This window comes from Lactuca virosa, chromosome 5 (genome assembly GCF_052849685.1).
Source record: "Lactuca virosa cultivar CGN04683 chromosome 5, Lactuca_virosa_CGN04683_v6, whole genome shotgun sequence".
Taxonomy (NCBI): Eukaryota; Viridiplantae; Streptophyta; class Magnoliopsida; order Asterales; family Asteraceae; genus Lactuca; species Lactuca virosa.
The window spans coordinates 316,581,829-316,595,594 of NC_136430.1; positions in this window are offsets into that span (position 1 = coordinate 316,581,829).

The following is a 13,766-nucleotide window of genomic DNA, read 5'->3' on the forward strand; positions in this document are numbered from 1 at the left end:
TGAAAGGAGAATTATAGTCCTTGTCCTACCCGTTCGGCTAACGACCCTCCACCAATCAAGGAAGCGGTGGGTGAGAGTGGACACCCATTAAACTGCCATTTTATAGGCAGTAACCTTATACCCCCCTTATAGACCGGCTTCGTGAATGAGGCCTACTACTCTTATACATATATATAAATATTATTAACTTATAATATTATAAAGTATAAGGGTTGAATTTTAACTTTTAAAATTCTAAGGGCTAACCTGGAATTAAAGTATTCATAAGTGAAAACTTTTCAAATTCCAAAACTTGAGGGCAAGTTTTGAAACTATTCAAAACTAATTAATTCCATAACTTATGAGTTTAAAGTAGTTTTAATTAAAAAAAAAAAAAAAAAAAAAAAAAAAAAAAAAAAAACTCTTCAAGTTCCATAACTTGAGGACAAGTTATGGAAGACTTTAAACTAATTAATAAAAAAAATAACTTTTTTTTATTGTAACTTATGGAACTAATTAAGGTTACACTTTTTTTTTAATTTAATGAAGAGACTCTTGAACCTCCATAACTTGAGGACAAGTTATGGAGTCATAAAACAATTTAATTAGAACTAGACTCTTCATTTTGTAACCTTTGCCAACTTTTATGAGTTTTATGATTCTTAAATGTGACTTTTCATATAACTTGAGGACAAGTTACAAAAACACACTTTGGAATCAACTCTTAGATTAAAATGGATTGAAAACAACTATTTCACACAACTTTTCTATTAATCTAAGAACCTCATAAGAACAAGATAATTCAAATCATCAATCTTCAAGAAATTAGCATGAACATACAAACTAATACAAATCTTGAAATTATGACAATTATCTTAGAAATTGGATTAGCATGAACATTACCACATCAAAAACAAATTTATAAGTCCAAAAACATCTTAGGGTAATGTTCCTAGTCCAATTCCAGCCAAAACAATCGAATATATGCATCCAACTCGATTTTTCAGCTACTTTTGCAAGTATAACAAGAAAACAAGCCTAGGCTCTGATACCACTGTTGGGTTATGAGCATTCTAACATTCCTAAGTGTACATGCAACCCTAAATACCTTGGATATATGTTTTCTCTATTATACATACAATTATGAACATCCAAGGTATTATCCTAATCTAGCATACAAAATAATAAATATAACAAGATATAATACATACCTCTTTGATGTAGAATGTCTTCATGAAGCTTGAGTGCCTAGTGCCCCAAGTGTGACACCTCAAATGGTTCACACAACACCAAATACACTTGGAATAACTTGAGAGAAACTTGAACACTCCTTGAAATCGTCTAGCCCTCACACTCACATATTAGTGCACGATTTGTTGAGCCATGGGATTCTTTTATATGGTGGCTATTAGGGTTACACCATGTAACTCATAACTTTACCCATTCCTTATGCTCCATGGATTTTAACCTCCATGGAGTATCCATGGGTCACCCCATGGACTTAGTCAAACATAAGAAATCTTGGATCACAAGCCCACATATATAAGAATGAATGATTTACACAATCAACCCATATATTTAATTAGTCTCCTTTTGATCACTTAATTAATTCCAAATTAATTCTTGATCAATACTAATTAAATAACCTTATTAATATATTAGAACTTATAATATATTAACCAACCTTAAGTGTTATTTCTCTCATTATAGTCTATCCAAATGCATGATGCCATGCAACCCAAATGGACCATGCCGGGTCGGGTCAAGTCTTACCAATTATAGTTATGGACTTAGATATTAATCCAACAACATCGTCTTATTACATCTACCTAAGTTTTACCCCAACATTTTTGTAGATATAAAATACATATACAATTTAAATCATGAAAAACGTGTATAAAATCATTCATCTAACATAAACAGCAAGTATTCAGATAATATGCACACATATCACGTAATTTATATAAAATACTTCATATCTATGTGTAAGATGAAAGTAACTATGCACTAACCTGATTAGGTGGTGACTCGGTACTCGAACAACACTTCGTTATCTCAAAACAATTTTTCCTTGGTCAAAACCTAGTATTAATACCACTAGGGTTTAATTTTAACGTTAACCGCCACTAATTAATTGTCTGGCTATTATTATTATTATATAAGCGTTAAATAACACTTAATATAACTCATAATAATAGCCCAAATAATTATTTTAAGGACCTAATAACATTACTATAATTATTTAAAAGTTATATTAAAAATTGCGTAGTTGTAGCTTACTTATAGAGGATTTTAAAGAAAACCGGGCTTTGCTCGGAGCAGCGTTTCCGAAACCGAAAGACCCTTTTTCTCGGGACTCCGGGAGCCTTGGGGCTTCCTTAGGGTGCTAGGGGATCACCTAGGCTTAGGGGAGGGTTAAAACCCTTAGAGAGAGAGTTATTTAGAGAGAGAAAGAAAATGGTGTGAAAAAACCGGAGACCTTCGCAGGTATTTATAGTCGCGAAGCCTCTCGGTTACGCTGGGCGTCCAGCCGTCTACGCGGGGCGTAGGCTTCGGATAAGATCACCAGCTCGGATCCAGCTGGCTCGCACGCGTCTACTCTCGGAAGTGGATCAGATCAGTACGCCGGACGTACTCAATTTCGGACGCGGGGCGTAGCGAAGGGCAACGTGTCCTTCATCCGAAGCGAGCCGTGATCAGCAAGCGACGGTCCAGATTATGCCACGTCATCAATCGAGCAAAAAATTTCGCAAATTCGAGTCTAAACTTTAAAAATTCGTATCTTTCGCATACGAGCTCCGTTTTCGACGTTCTTTATATCCACGCGTAGGCGGGAAGGCACTTTACAACTTTCGTTTAGACTCCGTTGGCTAATTTTGACTTTATTTTAAAAGTTATATTTTTAACAGGCCGGGACAGGGTTGGTCCGTTAAAAATTCATAACTTCCTCATCCGACGTCCGTTTTCGTCTGTCTTTTTATCGTTGTGCTATTATTAACGAGATCTTCGATTTTTGTTTAGGTTGTGTCGGCTAAAAACCGTTCGATCTAATATTCGAACTTCGGGCTGTACACTGCTAAGCCGAAACTTCGAAAAATCATAACTTCCTCATACAAAGTCAGATTTGGGCGTTCTTTTTATGGACGCTCTCGGTTTAACGCTTTCTACGACTTTCGTTTAGATCGCTAAGGCTAAAAATCGCTCTATCGTAAATTCACTATTTACGCTTCCCGGTATCGTGCCGGTTTCATCATGAAACTTCGACGCGTCATAACTTCTTCGTTATAACTCGGATTTCGGCGTTCTTTATATCTCCGGAATCCTTGTTTCGACCACTACGACTTTATGTAAAGATATCGGGCTTATCTCATACTTCAATTTTGACGCTTATTTTTATTCTTTATTAATTATACATTTTATAATTAAATAATAAGCACATAAATTCACATAATTCACAAAATACTCAAATATTTCATCTTTATTGCATCAAAAGAGTTACAATAGTTGACCTAGACTATTACATCGTCTAAAAATGCTTAGCCCCGAAACCCAGGCGTTACAATTCTCTCCCCCTTAGGATGATTCCGTCCCAGAATCATGCGTCAGTAAACAGATGCGGATAGCGACTCATCATGTCATCCTCTGTTTCCCAAGTGAGATTCGGCACATTCGAATGTTTCCACTGGACTAGCACTAAGTCGACCATCTTGCGTTGTAACTTCTTAGTCTTACGGTCAACAATTGCCTCGGGCTCTTCAATCAGCCTCTTGTTTTCATCCATTCCTAACTCTGAGATTGGAATTATGTCGGGAACTTCTCACGTGAACTTCCTAAAATAACACACATGGAAGGTGTTATGAATACCATCGAGTTCTTCGGGCAATTCCAGCTTGTAAGCTTGATTCCCAATCTTCTGAAGAACTTTGAACGGTCCAATAAACCTTGGACTTAGCTTTCCTCGTTTCCCGAATCTTATAAGTCCCTTCCACGGTGAGACCTTAAGCAAAACCGAATCCCCAACTTCGAAGGTCATCGGTCGTCTTTTCTTGTCAGCATAGCTCTTCTGACGATCCTGAGCTGCTAACATCCTTTCCCTAATCACCTTCAGCTTCTCAGCAGTCTCATGGACTATCTCGGGGCCCATAAACTGCTTTTCTCCAGCCTCAAGCCAACAAGAAGGCGTACGACACTTTTGTCCGTACAAAGCTTGATAGGGTGCCATCTTGATGCTCGAGTGGAAACTGTTGTTGTAGGAAAATTCTACCAAAGGTAGGTGCTCATCCCAGTTACCTTGGAACTCGAGGGTACATGCTCTCAACATATCTTCAAGCGTTTGAATCGTTCTTTCGCTCTGACCATCAGTCTGCGGATGATAAGCTGTACTTAAGCACAATTTCGTACCTAATTCCTCTTGTAGACTCCTCCAAAACCTTGACGTAAATCGACTATCACGATCCGATACAATTGTAAGAGGAACACCGTGAAGTCTTACTATCTCTTTCACGTAAGCATTTGCGAGCTTATCCATAGACCACCTCTCGTTGGCTGCTATAAAGTGTGCACTCTTAGTGAAACGATCCACGACTACCCAAATCATGTCGTGGCCGTTCTTCGTCCTGGGCAGTTTAGTCACAAAATCCATGGTGATGTCTTCCCATTTACCCATGGGTACAGGTAAAGGTTCTAAACTCCCATATGGTTTCTGATGTTGTGCCTTAACTCTTGCACATGTTACACACTCAGCCACATACTTCGCAACATCGAGCTTCATCGTCGGCCACCAGTAGTAGGGTTTTAGGTCCTTATACATTTTAGTGCTACCGGGATGAATCGAGTACATAGTCTTGTGTGCTTCTTCCATCAGAAAATCTCTTATTCGTCTCGTCTTAGGTACCCAAATCCGATCTTGGAATACCTTCAGTCCTCGACTGTTTGTACCAAATACCAACGTCTTTCCCAAACGTTCTTCCTTTCGGTCATTCTTTTCTGAGGCTTCTTCTTGAGCTTTCATGATACTTTCTACAATGGTCGAGACAACTTCTATTCTCAACGCTCTTGGCCTTTTCTTTTCAAGATTGACTTTCCGACTGAGAGCATCAGCAACAACATTTGCTTTACCGGGGTGGTAAAGTATCTCACAGTCGTAGTCCTTGAGTAACTCTAGCCAGAGTCGTTGCCTCATGTTCAACTCCTTCTGATTAAAAAGATACTGGAGACTCTTATGATCAGTGAAAAGTTTGCACTTCGTTCCGTAGAGGTAATGCCTCCATATCTTTAAAGCAAAAACTACCGCTGCCAACTCCAAATCGTGAGTGGGGTAGTTCTTTTCGTGCTCCTTCAATTGTCGAGATGCATATGCTATCACCTTTTCTCTTTGGGTCAGAACACAACCCAACCCGACTCCAGATGCGTCACTATAGACTGCGAAGTCTTCAACTCCATCGGGTAGAGAAAGAATCGGTGCTTCACATAACTTCTTCTTTAGCTTCTCGAATGTTCCTTCGTGCTTCTCGCTGCATGTATAAGTAGCTCCTTTGTGGGTCAAAGCTGTCAATGGAGTAGCTATCGAAGAAAAACCTTGGATAAATCGTCGGTAATATCCGGCTAATCCTAGAAAGCTTCGAATCTTTGTGGGACTCTTTGGATGTTCCCACTTCATTACAGCTTCGATTTTTGCTGGGTCAACCATTATCCCCTCCTGGTTAACCACATGACCCAAGAATTGGACTTCTCGGATCCAAAAATCACACTTGGAGAACTTTGCATACAGTTTCTCCGTCTTCAAGACTTCCAACACTTCTCGTAGATGCTTGTCATGCTCCTCCTGGCTTTTCGAGTAGATGAGAATGTCATCTATGAACACTATCACAGATTTATCGAGGAATGGTTTACAAACCCTGTTCATCAAATCCATGAATGCTGCTGGAGCATTGGTTAGTCCAAACGACATAACCAAGAACTCGTAGTGTCCATATCTCGTTCTGAATGCAGTCTTTTCGATATCCTGCTCTCTCACCTTCAGCTGATGATATCCTGACCTAAGATCGATCTTTGAGAAATAGTTCGAACCTTGCAGCTGATCGAATAGGTCATCAATTCTTGGCAATGGATACTTGTTCTTCACTGTTGCCTTGTTCAGCTCTCGGTAGTCTATACACATTCTCATGCTTCCGTCTTTCTTCTTCACGAATAGCACCGGAGCTCCCCAGGGTGATGAACTAGGTCGAATGAAACCGTTGTCCAACAACTCCTGAAGTTGCGTCATGAGCTCCTTCATCTCCGTCGGTGCTAATCGGTATGGTGCTTTCGCTATCGGTGTTGTTCCTGGCAACAAGTCTATTCTGAACTCTACTTGTCTATCAGGTGGTAATCCGGGAAGATCTTCGGGAAAGACTTCCGGATAATCACACACAACCGGTATATTCTGCACCTCTTTCTTTTCCTTCTTAGCATCGATTACGAATGCCAAGTATGATGCACATCCCTTGGACAAACATTTTCTGGCTTTCATCAGGGAGATGATTCCAGAATTCACTCTGCGTTTGTCTCCATACACCATAAATGAATCTTTTTTGCGGGTGGGTTCACCCTTACTATCTTCTTCCTGCAAAGAATCTCAGCATCGTTGGCGCTAAGCCAATCCATTCCCAAAACGATGTCGAAACCGTTTAACTCTATGGGTAATAACTCCTCGTGAAATTCGTTTCCGTTTAGGTCGATGACGATTTTCCCAATACGATTACTAACAGGTACGAACTTGCCACTGGCAACTTCCACAATTAGGGCATTATCAAGTTTTTCTACAGGCAATGCTAATTTTCCTCCAAATCTATGCGATACAAAGGAATAGTTTGCTCCTGAATCAAATAGTATATTGGCAGGCAATCCATTTACAAGAAAGGTACCTGAAGCGACGTCTGCTGCCTCCTTTGCAGCCTCGAGCGTCATCTGGAAGGCTCTTGCCTTCGGCTTCGGTGGAATGTTGGGTCTTCCTGCCTCCTTCTTCTTCGGGCAGTCCCTCGAAATGTGCCCTTCCTCGCCACACCCATAACAGACTTTCTTGGTGAGGGTGCATTCATTGGCATAGTGTCCGGTCTTTCCACACTTAAAGCAGGTGACTTATCCGTCGCATTTTCCGTAGTGCTTCTTCTTGCACTTGTCACACCACTTTGCTTCAGCTCCTCCTCCCTTCGAACCGGACTTCAAGAATTTACTTTTCTTGGTGGACCTTGAAGATCCATCGAATTTCCTTTTCTCACCAACCTCGGCCCTCTCCAGACCCCTTTCCTTTTGCTGGGTCTCCACATTCTTAGCTTCTCGAACAGCTGATTTCAGAGTGGTTGCCATCTTGACTGTCGGGCCAAAGTCGGCTGGCAGTCCATTTGCGAACTTCTCAATTTTGGAGAGTTCGGTTGGAACTAGGTATGGAAACAACTTCATATTTTCTGTGAATGCAGCAGCATAGTCGTCAATGCTCATTCTTCCCTTCTTCAAGTTTTGGAACTCATTGTTCAGATCAATTAGATCTATCTCTGAACAGTATTGCGCCTTCAGTTGTTCCAAGAACTCATCCCATGACATTTTCAGAGCTTCTCCTCGCGGCATTGTATCCGCCAATAGCTTCCACCAGCTCAAGACTCCAGTTTTCAATTGTCTCACAACGAAGATAGTCTTCTGCTTCTCGCTGCAGTCGCAGCTCTCAAACACCATCTCCATCTCGGAGATCCAATCCATAATCTCAACAGGCTTTGGGCTTCCTGAGAGACTTGGTGGTTTCGCACCCAAGAAATTCTTGTACATCCGCCCATCCTTGTTTTTTCTCCTCTCCGGGCCATCCCTTTGCCCACCTTGAGTCCCTACTTGACTCACTTGGCGGCTGTAGTTCCCTTCCTCACAAAGCATTTAGCACATAAAAAGAATTTTAGGCATAATTCCTAAAATAAGCTAGTGCTCGCACCTCACAATCATCGCTTAGCATTCTAAGTTTAAGTCTAGAAATCCTACAAATTCCTAGTTCGCTTAAACTAATGCTCTGATACCAACTGTGACATCCCCATTTTCACAGCCAGAAAAGACCGATTTTGTTTATGCTTGTTTGAAAATCAGAGTAACATTTTAAATAAAAGTGTTGCGGAATTTGTCCCAAAACAAAATATGATAAAGATTTATCAAAAGCATTTCCAAAGAAATGTATTTCATTAAAAGACTCGGGATGTCATGTTCGATACAGATCAAAAGCATAAACAGTACAATATAAGCCTTACTACATTATTTCATATCTACAGGCCTATATCCGTAATCCCTCATCCAAAACATCACATCTATGCTCGAGCGCCACTACCTGTAATACATGAAACTGAGTGGGTCAGGCTTGGGAGTCTGGTGAGCACATAGGGTTTTCAACCCACAATAAATAAGTTTATTAATTTCATCAATCAAAAATAACCCGATTACCCGTTCCCGTTATCCTCACTTTACGTCCCTAAACACCTATCATAAGGGACCTAGCCTAAGGATCATCATCGAGATGGACACTACTATTAAGGGGGTTCCTTAGCAATAAATGTCCTAAAGGCAACCATGAGGGGGATGGAGTACACCAGTGAACACATCGTTCACAAACACCTACAGGTTGCGAGCCTGCCAGCGTTCCACTGGACTGTCTAGAAGAGTCCGTGGTCGTCATCTATACTCCGCTAGATGACTGGATCACCAACAACATTGAGGCCTCTCATCATTTTATCACACATCGTCTTATTACATCTACCCATGTTTTACCCCAACATTTTTGTAGATATAAAATACATATACAGTTTAAATCATGAAAAACGTGTATAAAATCATTCATCCAATATAAACAACAAGTATTCAGATAATATGCACACATATCACATAATTTATATAAAATAATTCATATCTATGTGTAAGATGAAAGTAACTATGCACTCACCTGATTAGGTGGTGACTCGGTACTCGAACAGCACTTCGTTATCTCAAAACAATTTTTCCTTGGTCAAAACCTAGTATTAATACCACTAGGGTTTAGTTTTAACGTTAACCGCGACTAATTAATTGTCTGGCTATTATTATTATTATATAAGCTTTAAATAACACTCAATATAACTCATAATAATAGCCCAAATAATTATTTTAAGGACCTAATAACATTACTATAATTATTTAAAAGTTATATTAAAAATTGTATAGTCGTAGCTCACTTACAGCGGATTTTAAAGAAACCCGGGCCTTGCTCGGAGCAGCCTTTCCGAAACCGAAAGACCCTTTTTCTCGGGACTCCGGGAGCCTCGGGGCTTCCTTAGGGTGTTTGGGGATCACCTAGGCTTAGGGGAGGGTTAAAACCCTTAGAGAGAGAAAGTTATTTAGAGAGAGAAAGAGAATGGTGTGAAAAACCCGGAGACCCTCGCAGGTATTTATAGTCGCGAAGCCTCTCGGTTACGCTGGGCGTCCAGCCGTCTACGCGGGGCGTAGGCTTCGGATAAGATCACCAGCTCGGATCCAGCTGGCTCGCACGTGCCTACTCTTGGAAGTGGATCAGATCAGTACGCTGGGCGTACTGAATTTCGGACGCAGGGCGTAGCGAAGGGCGACGTGTCCTTCATCCGAAGCGACCCGTGATTAGCAAGCGACGGTCCATATTATGCCACGTCATCAATCGAGCAACAAATTTCGCAAATTCGAGTCTAAACTTTAAAAATTCGTATCTTTCGCATACGAGCTCCGTTTTTGACGTTCTTTATATCCACGCGTAGGCGGGAAGGCACTTTACAACTTTCGTTTAGACTCCGTCGGCTAATTTTGACTTTATTTTAAAAGTTATATTTTTAACAGGCCGGGACAGGATTGGTCCGTTAAAAATTCATAACTTCCTCATCCGACGACCGTTTTCGTCTGTCTTTTTATCGTTATGCTACTATTAATGAGATCTTCGATTCTCGTTTAGGTTGTGTCGGCTAAAAACCGTTCGATCTAATATTCGAACTTCGGGTTGTACACTGCTAAGCCGAAACTTCGAAAAATCATAACTTCCTCATACGAAGTCAGATTTGGGCGTTCTTTTTATGGACGCTCTCGGTTTAACGTTTTCTACGACTTTCGTTTAGATCGCTAAGGCTAAAAATCGCTCTATCGTAAATTCACTATTTACGCTTCCCGGTATCGTGTCGGTTTCATCATGAAACTTCGACGGGTCATAATTTCTTCGTTATAACTCGGATTTCGGCGTTCTTTATATCTCCGGAATCCTTGTTTTGACCACTACGACTTTATGTAAAGATATCGGGCTTATCTCATACTTTAATTTTGATGCTTATTTTTATTCTTTATTAATTATACATTTATAATTAAATAATAAGCACATAAATTCACATAATTCACAAAATACTCAAATATTTCATCTTTATTACATCAAAAGAGTTACAATAGTTGACCTAGACTATTACATCGTCTAAAAATGCTTAGCCCCGAAACCCGGGCGTTACATTAGCTACCAGAGTAGCTCCGGGGATTAAGTCGATACGAAACTCGACTTGGCGCTCAGGAGGAATCCCTGGAACATCTTCGGGGAAGACATCAGGAAAGTTGCAGACTTCGGGGATGCTCTCGAGGTCTTTAACTTTTTGCGTTTCATTAACAACATGAGCTAGGAATGCATGACATTTCTTCCGCAGATACTTCTGGGCTTTGATGCATGAAATGATACGAAGGCTCGAACTGAGTTTATCACCGAAAATAGTGAGGGTTTCGCCAGAGGGAAGATTGAGACATATTGCTTTCTCGTAGCAAAGGATATCAGCACGATTGGGGCTCAACCAATCCATGCCAATTATGACATCGAAGCTCTTTATGGATACTGACATGAGATCGATGGGAAAGGAATGATTGTCTAGGGTAAGAGTACAGCCTATGAATATGTCATTAGTGCTCTCTTTCTTTCTGTTAGCCATCTCGATGGTAAACGTTTCAGTTAAATGTTAGGATTTACATTTGTGTAGATGTTTGAATGCATGACTAACAAAAATCCTCTCCGCACCGGAATCGAAAAGAATGCATGCATAAGAGTTGTCAAGGAGGAACGTACCCGTAACAACGGTAGGATCAGCGATCGCTTCCTCCTCGACCATAGCTAGTACCCTCCCGGTGTTGCCCGCTGTTGATGCTTTGGGGTAATCTCTTTTGAAGTGCCCAACCTCTCCACATCCATAGCAGGCTTGACCAGCGCCTGCCCCAGGAACCTGATTGGTTGGCTGGACGGGTGCCTTGCAGTATCGAGCCGTGTGTCCCTTCTTTCCACACCTGTTGTATTTCAATTCACGGCAGGGCCCGTGATGATGAAAGTTACACTTGTTGCACAGAGTTAGGTTTCCAGCATAACCACTAGTAGGAGCTTGAGTGGTTAGAACAACAGCCGAAGTAGCAGCAGGAGTAGTAGCAGCATGAACTGCCACTGATTGCTGTTTCTTGGAGGGTTCCTGTGAAGACTGCCCCTTTCGCTTGTTCCAGAATTTCTTCTTCTTCTCTCCACTTTCCTGTTGTGGTTTGGAAACGGCTGTCACCTCATCCAGATCGACCCCATGATCTATTAGAGTCTGCGCCAGGCACTTGGCGCTATCAAATGTAGTGGGCCTAGCAGCCAAAACATTTCCTTTGGTTGGGGCCGTTAGTCCCCAGATGTACGTCTCAATCTTTTTGCTTTCCAGGGTGACCATTCCCGGACAGAGGAGAGCCAGATCACAGAACCTAGCGGTGTAAGCAGCGATGTCGGAACCCTTCATCTTCAGGGTCCAAAGCTCATGTTCCAACTTCTGCATCTCGCCCCTTGGGCAGTACTCAGCCAGCATGAGTTCTTTCAAATTCTCCCAACCCATGGCATTGGCGATCGGCAGGGTTAGGGATTTGACTCGACCATTCCACCAGGTCAGTGCTCGGTCGGTGAAGGTGCAAGCGGCGAATTTCACCTTGTTTGCTTCGGAACAGGCGCAAATTTCGAAGATGGATTCGATCTTCTCGAACCATCGGGTCAAGGAAATGACTCCACCATTGCCATCGAAGGACTTGGGTTTGGCATTCATGAAGTCTTTATAGGAACACTCCTTCCGGTGTCCCTAGCCTCCACCAAGTTTTTGGGGATATTGTCCACCTCCTGATCCACCAGAGCTTCCCTGATTAATTTGCGCCATTGCTGCAGTCATAGCGGCGGTAACTGCTGCCTGGAACATGGCAGGATCGAATTGTGGAGGTGGCGGTGGCGGAGTGTCGTTCTTCCTTCTGATGGGTCTTCTTCGGGGAGGCATCTTGTTCTAGAACAATCAAGAAGAAGAGGATGATAAGTCCCCTGAATTTAAATCAAGATATATGAAACAAGATATATCTCATTCTGAAAGTTAAAGTGTTCTACGAAGCGATATATAGAGGAGGGTTACTATTGCAAGTAAATATCGCTAAGAAAGAATATGTAGCAACACTTGGAATGAATCTCTATGCTGTATTTGGCTCTAGCTAAAATAATCCTATAGTATTTTAAGTTGTATGCTTTGTTCTACCGATATCTGATGTATATATACTTGGCAAGTTTTAGGCTTGTTGCAACACCACAGTTACTCCCAAGCACATGTATGTCATGTCTCGAGTAAATATAATTGATCAGACTATATTGACCCTAGACATGATTACATAACTGCCCAGGTTTAACCACAGTGTCCAACATCCAAATACCTTTGTTTTGTTCTACCTATGACTCTGGTTCTGTTAAGTATGTATATTTGTAAACTTGCTATATATTACTTATATGTTGAAAATATACTTTTAGTTTCAGAGTGCTACAGCCCCTTAGTGTTTATAGTTGTATACCATGTAAGGTTCGGTATACTTAGTTCACTATAAACAAGAGCTCTGATACCAATCTGTCACACCCCCAAACCGGAACAGCGGAAACGTTCGGGGGTGGATGACGTCATGTATAGTATCACAACAATTGTATCATAGCAATCATAATAAACACAACCATTACAGTGAATGCATATATGAAAAATGTTTACATCTGTTTAAGTCTTATTTGAATACATCAAAAGTATAAACAAAATGTAAAGACGTGACTCTAAGTGCTCCGTCTTCTCAAAACTCCAGGTGATACATGTCTATTGATTTCCTGAGAATACAAGCACTTTTGAAAGAGTATCAGCATAAAGCTGGTGAGTTCATAAGCATGTTTTGTAATGAAAACCTGTTGACGAATCAGTGAAAAATGTTTGTATGTTTCCAAGAAAATCCAATATTTTATTAAGTAATGAAAAGTAGTCTTAAACCCTAAGACCAATTGTAAGTTCGTTATTGAATTCTGTTCTTGCATGAAATCCCTGGCTACCACCAGTAATATAAGTAATGTATAGTATGAAAACCTGGCTAACACCAGTATGTAGTATGTAGTAGTTCTATTAATGAAAATAAAACTACTAAAGAATGAAATCTCGTAAACAAAAGATTAGTTTATACTTATTGTGAGTCGTATAACCATGCTTGATGTGACTGATGACCTCAGCGACGTTCTTCAGGCGTCGTACGGTATGATATTTGTCACCCCAGGCATGCCTGCCTAACTGTAGCTAGCAGCTTAGGTGTGGGATTATGAGTCCCGAATAGATCTATTCACAAATCTCACGCTCTCCCTCCAGGAGACTCTAGTTACACTATACGTTGAGGATTTTACCAGTACCCAGAAGGGTACAAATGAAGAGTGGTCTCACAATCCTATATTAACTACTTTACGTGGG